At 46.5% G+C, this 6342-nt stretch overlaps 1 pseudogene; it reads right to left on the reverse strand.

Annotated features, from left to right (window-relative positions):
* Nucleotides 1-5479: 5479 nt before the first annotated feature.
* Nucleotides 5480-5636, reverse strand: LOC123391812 (annotated as a pseudogene).
* Nucleotides 5637-6342: the final 706 nt, after the last annotated feature.

Raw genomic sequence — 6342 nt, forward strand, 5'->3', positions numbered from 1 at the left:
CTAAAAACTTGTGGGGTTTTTCTGCTTTTTAAATTTTGTTTACATATTTGACAGACACAGCAAGAGAAGGAACACAAGCAGGGGAAGTGGGAGAGGGAGAAGCAGGCTTCCCGCTGAGCAGGGAGCCCAACACAAGGCTCCATCCCCCCATTTGCAGGTCATGACCTGAGCCAAAACCAAGAGCTGTATGCTTAACCGACTGAGCCACCCAGGCACCCCTCCCCTGCCCTTTTTTTTTTTTTTTAATTTTATTTATTTATTTAGGGGGAAGGAGAGAAAAGCTAGTACACGCCAGTCCAGAAGCAGGGGGAGAGGCAGAAAGGGAGAAAGAATCCCAAGCAGACTGTTCACTGAGCACAGAACCCCATGGGGGGCTTAATCCCATCACCCTGAAATCATAATCTGAGCGGAAGCCATGAGTCAGACGCTTAACTGAATGAGCCACCCAGACACCCCCTGAAGCTTGTTTTATAGCCCATAATTATAGCTCGCATTCTCTATGCTTTTGAGAAGAAAGATGTGTATTCTGCTGCTGTAACAAAAACGTCCATTAAGTCAAATTGGTTGATAGAACTGTTTGTGTCATCCATATTTTTGCTAACTTCTGCATACTCGATGAATCTATTGAGAGTGGAATATTGAAATCTTTAATTACAATGTAGATTTCTCTCTTTGAGGTTCTATTAGTTTTTGTTTCATATATTTTTTAATAGACTTTTTAAAGAGCAGGTTTAGGTTCACAGCAAAACTGAAGGGAAAGGACAGAGTGAACATACACCCTCTGCCCACATACATCCCCTGTTATTAACATCCTATACCAGCGTGATGTATTTTTTTAAATCCGTGACTCCGCATTGACCCATTATTATCACCCAAAGTCCAGAGTTTACATTAGTGTTGTAACTGCTAGGGGTTTTGACAAATGTGTACAAATGGTACATGTACCATTATAGTATCAGAGAGAACAGCTTCAGTGCTGTAAAAATCCTCTGGCCTCCGCCTGGTCATCCCTCGCTCCCCTTAACCACTGATCTGTTTACTGTCTCGATTGTTTTGCCTTTTCCAGAATGTCCTGTAGTTGGAATCAAACAGTATGTAAACTTTTCAGATTGGCTTCTTTTTGTTATATGCATTTAAGTTTCCTCGTGTATTTTCATGGCTTCACAGCTCCTTTCTTTACAGCTCTGGGTAATATCCCACTGTCTGGACAAACCACAGTTTACTTGGTCCATTCAGCTACTGAAGGACATCTTGGTTGCTCCTAAGTTTCGGCAATTATGAATAAAGCTGCTATAAACTTCAGTGTGCAGGTTTTTGTTTCGACCTGAGTTTGCAGCTCATTTGGGTAAACAGCAAGAAGCATGACTGCTGGATTATATGATAACAATATATTTAGTTTTGTAGAAACTGTCAAACTTTCTTGCAAAGTGGCCGTATGATTTTGCATTCCCGTCACCAAAGAATTAGAGTTCCTGTCTCTTTGCATCTTTGCCAGCATTTAATGTTGTTAGTATTTTTGGATTTTAGCCATTCTAGTAAGTGTGTAGTGTCTTGTTGTTGTCTTTAAATATTTTATTTATTTATTTATTTGACAGAGACAGAGACAGTGAGAGAGGGGACACAAGCAGGGGGAGCAGGACTCATTCCCAGAAGCCCAGGATCATGACCCCAGCAGAAGGCAGAGGCATAACAGCTGAGCCACCCAGACACCCCTATACGTTTGGCTGGCGGGGGCTGTCAACGCTCCTAACACTCCCACTCCCCCCTTCAAGGGTCAACTTGACCCTTGAAGTTGGTATTGTATGGTTGGTATCTTAGGAAATGGACGCCAGGCCCATGTACCTTAGGCACCTCTTCCAGTACAAAGCCAAAGTCTGAGAGAAGCCTAGAGTTTCCTCAGGCTCAGGGGGGAACCATAACACCGGTCTCGGTATTCTTCATGTTACCCATGCTTACCTAGCATCTAGCTGCTGCACAGTGTTGACACCCAGGTGAGGCAAGAGACCTACATTTAGACCCCACATTTCCGGGAGGCATGGTCAGTGGGGCGTGGTCAATGGGGCCTCTAGCTGAGGTCAGGATCTTAAGGTTGTGGGATCCAGCCCCTGGTTGGACTGTGTGCTCAGCGCAGAGTCTGCTTGAGATTCTCTCTCCCTGGCCCTCTGCCCCTCCAGCTCATGTGCTCTCTCTCTCTCTCAAATAAATAAATAAATAAATAAATAAATAAATAAATAGTTTTTCAAAAATAATAAAGCATAAACCTGCCCTTCTCCTCATTCTGAGCTCATTCCCACCCTGCTGGAAGGGCTTTCTCCTCCACCTCTGACAGGAATGTATGGCTTCCCCTGTGGTCAGTCCCCTGAAAGGCAGTGTAGAAATCAACTTTAGCATTTCTGACAAATGCCTTTTTATTTCTCAAAAATCCCTGGCTCTCAAGACTATTGTCTCATGGTGACCTTTTCAAAAAGTCTCATTCTAGCCCAGAGTTGAGCCACAACTGCTTTGTTTTAGCCAGATATCTCCCCCCACCCCCAGCCCTTCACCTTTCTCTTCCTTCAGGCGATAAACTCCAGTGGGTGGGAAAGGGTGGCGGGGAGCCTGGGCACAGGGAGGTTGAGCTCCCAGGAAGGGAAAGTACATTATTACCCAATAATTATGGATTGCAGGTGCCAATTAGGTTGAAGAGAAAGCTTGAAACACTGAAATCCAAGGTATTGAGTAGCAAGCCCACGTGGAGATGGGAACAGGAGGTTTACGACTGGGTGAGTTGGAGAAAAAAGCCCATAGATCTCAGACATCTTTCTCAGTTCTGCATATGTGAATGTATATTGAATCAAGTAGAACTCTTCATTTGCAACTTTAAGACAAAAAGAAAGCAAGGGGAAGGAAGTTTTGGGTTTTTTTTTTTTTTTGTTTTTTTTTTGACAGACAGAGATCACAAGTAGGCAGAGAGGCAGGCAGAGAGAGAGAGAAGCAGGCTTCCTGCGGAGCAGGGAGCCCGATGCGGGGCTCGATCCCAGGACCCTGAGATCATGACCCGAGCCGAAGGCAGCAGCCCAAACCACTGAGCCACCCAGGCGCCCCTGTTTTGTTTTTTGAAGCACCATCAGAAAGAGGGAAGAGTTCATTAAACTCTCTAATTTCAAATTATATTTAACTTGATGTCAAATTCTACTAAAATTATTAAATTCCACAATAAAGCTGACGGGATAAGCAAAGACATATCAATGTTATGTACTGCTTGAAGTGTACCTGGGAATAAAAAAAAAATGCTCACCTCTCAATTTATTTGCAAAATGTATATTAGACAAACATACAGTTATCTCTTCTGTTTGCAGAGTCAATAAATCTCTAGTTTAATACTTTATTTTTTTTTAAGATTTTATTTACTTATTTGACAGAGAGCGATCACAAGTAGGCAGAGAGGCAGGCAGAGAGAGAGGAAGGGAAGCAGGGTCCCTGCTGAGCAGAGAGCCCGATGCGGGACTCGATCCCAGGATCCTGAGATCATGACCTGAGCGGAAGGCAGTGGCTTAACCCACTGAGCCACCCAGGCACCCTCTAGTTTAATACTTTAATTGCAAATAGTAATATTAGCCATCAAATAGTCATTGAGCACTCACCGTGAGCGTGAGGATGGCGACACTGTGGTCCCAGAGGGGAGGAAGGGCCAGAAGATGGTGACACACTTCACAAGGAGGCCAGAGCCTCACACAGGAATGTTCAGTGGCCACTGGCCTTTGGTGGAGGGGGACATCTGGGCACTTCTGTTATTTACGGCAACTCGCCTACATTTCAGTAGACTGCTTTCCAAAAGGTATCACATTGCATCCTCGTTACTCTCCTGCTAGGTAGAGATCATCATGCTTATTTAACGTGTAAACATCTGAGGCTTCGAGGGGATAAAGGGTCTGTCTCCAGTCACACAGGGAGTCAGTAGCAGAATTGGGAGTGGAACCCCATGTCCGGAGTCCGGGACCCAAGCGCGCGTCTGCCTCCCTTCGGAGAAGGGGAGCACTTACCCTGCTGTGGCTGCAGCGGGCCTGCTGGATTTTGTTCCTTCTCTGGCATTACCACCCGCTGGGGAGGAGTCCCAGCTCCTCCAGGGGAAGAGGCTCTGCAATTAGACTAAATATAGTCTGCGTGAGGCTGCATCTCGTTTGGACTAATTATCCCGTCACCCATCAGAAGAACAAAGAGTGAGGAATTTTCAGGCCTCATCATTTCCATTCCTCTCCCTAGCTAGAGCTTCCATGGGATCAGCCCGGAGACAAATGTTAACAGAAAAGACATGCGGGGGGGGGGGGTGGCTGAGGAAGGTCCGAGCTTCCCACACCCGCACAATGACTGCATTTAGAACTGGAAGAAAGCTGGCCCGGGGAAAGAGCCCTCCGTCCGGGAGACTTCTGGACCAGAGACCGTGGACAGAGCAGCCGGCCGGGCAGTTGCGTGATACGGCGACAGCCCGTGTCACAAAGTCCTCCTTGTTCTTCCTTCCGGCAAACACTCCCTGAGCACAGGTGCGAGCCACGTGGGGAGTTTATGAAAGAAGGCGCTGTAAGGAAAGCAGAAGAAACCCGCCCCGGATCCCTAAGCGTCGAATGCAAAACCAAAGTTAGAAAAATTCAAGAGGAGAAAGATAACCTTGGTCAAGACATGCGCTTGTACCAGTAAGTTTGGGGGCTGAGTTTCCTTACTGAAGGCTCATATGTCAGGGGCAAGTTTAAGCAAGGAAATGGGGTCTCAAGGAAGCCTTTACTAAGCTCTCGTTTAAATTAAGGGAGAGCCATAGAATACCTGGCATGGGGGACGCCTGGGTGGCTCAGTTGGTTAAGCAGCTGCCTTCGGCTCAGGTCATGATCCCAGCATCCTGGGATCGAGTCCCACATCAGGCTCCTTGCTCGGCAGGGAGTCTGCTTCTCCCTCTGCCTGTGTTCACACACTCTCTCTCTCTCTGACAAATAAATTAAAAAAAATCTTAAAAAAAAAAAAAAAAGAATACCTGGCATGGGACAGTAACAAAATTTTTGTTTGTTTGTTTGTTTTTTTAAAAGCTTCTATTTAGGGGCACCTGGATGGCTCAGTCCATTAAGTGTCTACCTTTGGCTCAGGTTGTGATCCCAGGGTCCTGGGATGGAGCCCCGCATCAGGCTCCCTGCTGGGTGGGGAGTCTGCTTCTCCCTCTCCCACTCCCCCCGCTTGTGTTCCCGCTCTTGCTGTGTCTCTCTTAGTCGAATAAATAAATAAAATCTTTTTTTAAAAAAGACTTTATTAATCTAATTGAGAGAGCAAGAGAGAGAGCAGAGGGATGGGGAGGGGGAGAAGCAGGCTCCCTACGCGGGACTCGATCCCAGGTCCCTGGGATAATGATCTAAGTGGAAGGTAGATGCTTATCCGACTGAGCCACCCAGGTGCCCCAGTAATTTTTAAAGTGAAGCACGATGCTTAATAGAACACAAAATTCTGTTCAGCACAAGCATTATAAATAATTCTCATCAATTTGTTACTGGCTGTCATGGCTGACTTTATGTTAGAGGCCTAACGTCTGCAGGTGGGCTCCGCGCAACTGTTTCAATTAGCAATAATCGCGCCTCGGATAAACCTCATTGGCTACGATACTGCCACTGCGCAAAGCTCGATCAACTGTTTCGTCAAAGAATCTGTAAACCCATCTGTGGAAAAAACGGAGGGCATGTTTCAGATCCCACGTTTGCATATTTTAAAACCAAATCTCGTTTTTTAGAAAAGGAACATGGCTTGTTCAGCCTGTGGGACATGAAATACAAAGTTCAAAGGGTTCACAGCCTGGTCTGAATCATCATCTAACCCAGATGAGTGGGACATGACTCACATATCCTGTGTCGGGCACTCCTGCGCCGCTACTCAGGCTTCATCAATAAGGTACCGATAATCCGCTACGATAAGGTGAGCGGAAATGGTAAGTAGTGTTGCATTTCAAGTGCACAACCTAGCTTCCCTTCCGGTCTGTATGTGGCTTCAGCACAGGATTCGGCTGCAGAAGCCCACTCTGAGACAGGAGCTCCCCAGAAGCTGGAGGAGAGGGAAGGAAGCTAGAGCCCTATGCAAAGCTTCCAGAAAACACTACAGAAGGCAAAGGAGGAAGCTGAGGTGAGGATCCAGGACTCTTATTGCTAAGAAGGTTAAGACTGGCCGTTTCCATTCTTTCTGGGCTTGGTAACTCCACCCCCCTCCCCCACCCACCCCCAAGTCTTTTGGTTCTCTCCTCCATCTCTCTCTCTTTCTCTCTGTCTCACTCTAACTGTCCTGAGCTCGTGCTCTCTCTCCCTCCTTCCCCCCTCCCTCTCCTTCTGGCTTCATGTT

The sequence above is a fragment of the Mustela putorius genome, unplaced genomic scaffold (genome assembly GCF_011764305.1).
Source record: "Mustela putorius furo isolate JIRA1106 unplaced genomic scaffold, ASM1176430v1.1 tig00000281_pilon_pilon_pilon, whole genome shotgun sequence".
NCBI lineage: Eukaryota > Metazoa > Chordata > Mammalia > Carnivora > Mustelidae > Mustela > Mustela putorius.